Source organism: Numenius arquata, chromosome 6, assembly GCF_964106895.1.
Source record: "Numenius arquata chromosome 6, bNumArq3.hap1.1, whole genome shotgun sequence".
Taxonomy (NCBI): domain Eukaryota; kingdom Metazoa; phylum Chordata; class Aves; order Charadriiformes; family Scolopacidae; genus Numenius; species Numenius arquata.
The window spans coordinates 20,721,529-20,723,380 of NC_133581.1; positions in this window are offsets into that span (position 1 = coordinate 20,721,529).

A 1,852-nucleotide genomic window follows, 5' to 3' on the forward strand; every position below is an offset into this window, starting at 1 on the left:
CTGCTCCCTTTCTTATTTTACTTATTTCAAAAAATGTTAGGATCCACTTGTTATTAGAAGTTCCTTTTTTATGGCTTCCAATCTGAATAGGTACCTACATTCTCACATTCCCTGCAGAGTTCATTTCAGTTATTATATATGTACTATAATTCATACAGGAAAGATTACAATGTAGTTTTTCATTGGATTATGTTTGTGTGCATTTTTAGGGCTTATTTAATGTGGATATGTGTGTATAGATTTTTCTGTGTGCCTGAGTGACTTTCAGGAGGTCTTCCTTTAGGCTTTTCCTACTCAACTTTGGTGGGATTATTTGAGAGTTCTAAGTGTCCAAATCTGAAGGGAACACCCAAACTTTAGATTTCTTTGTAGTTTCTGTAACAGGCCATGAATGCCTCTTTTTTATATCAGCACTAATTTTTCTAGGCTCTCTCCTGCTTCCTTTTACAAGCCTCCTGTCCACTGCTTGGACAGTTTTCTCAGTCTCCAACTTGGCAAGTCAACCTGTGTTCCCAACAAGGTTTCTGCTGGTGTCTCTCAGGAGTACCGATCCGTACATCAATGATCTGCATGCTTCACAGGCATCTATTAATTTATTTCCTCAGCACCTATATTAGGCATGTAATATTACATCAGTCTGGCAGAGAGAGAGCTGAAAAAGAGACAAGTGACTGAGTCACCCAAGGGCACTCAGAAAATCTGCTCTAGAGCCAAAAATCTCATCCAGACTCCCACTTCTTAAACCAAGATATTAATTAATAAGTTTCATGTGGTCCTAATCCACCAAAAAGAGCAAGACACAAATTCAGACATTCTGAAGTTGTGCCTAACCAAACAATACTAATATCTTACTATGTGAGTTATCTTTTCTATCTCTCTGGAAGTAAACAGTTTAGCAACTAATAAATAAGGCCATTAAAAGCTGATTAAATTTGAGCAAATGTGACAGATTATTTCGGTAAAGGGCAAGCACAGACTAACACTCCATGCACTCCATACCTTTCTTATTGATGCTGACCTCGTTATGAACTGTCCATTTTGAAGAGGACACACCAAAGAAAATATAGAGATCGATGCAAGATAAGAGTTGGTGAAAGAGGAAAGGAAAAGATGCATCAACACAATAAAATAATTGGCCAGGCCGTGGCATTGCTGGAAAGGACTGAAAGGAGTCCTGGACCATGAATAGATCAAAGCATGAGCAATGCTGTTACCAAAACTAAAGCCAGACTAGTTTGTAATGTGTAATAGAGTTGTCATGTAAGAAAAGAAGGGGAGAAAGAAAATATGTTCCAGTAAAAAAAAAAAAAAACCAGGGATAGAAAGCATACCTGATCTTCCAGGCCTTCCCAGGACCATCCTTCTAGAATATGTCTTTTTTGCCCTTAGGTATTCAAATAGCCACATGTTGGTTAGGGGCATTCGGTATCACTAGACTACAGAAAGACTAAAGAACTTTGTTTTCTGATTAGAATACAATTATAGGCATCTCCTGGTTTCAGTATTTCTGTGGTGCCTTCTAAATTAGTTAGTCACAGATTAATCTGACCCTGAACTTACTCTAAAAGATAAAAAGCTATAGATCCAAATAATTTGTTCTGAAAATAAGACAACCTCAAATTTTTGTTTCGATCTATTTAGGTTTCTTCACTCTGCTTTCTTCAGGTGGTTGCTTTTTGAAAACATGGAGTATGGTAAACTGCCCCCGTAGTAAAGACAGCCAAACTCCAAATATGGTGGAGACAGAAGATATAAAGAAGTACTCACATGACAAAAACATGGCTGTCTTTAAAGTTGGTTCTTCTGACTGCTACTAAGGCATGACTGCCCATGTGCTATTCGAGCTGTGAAA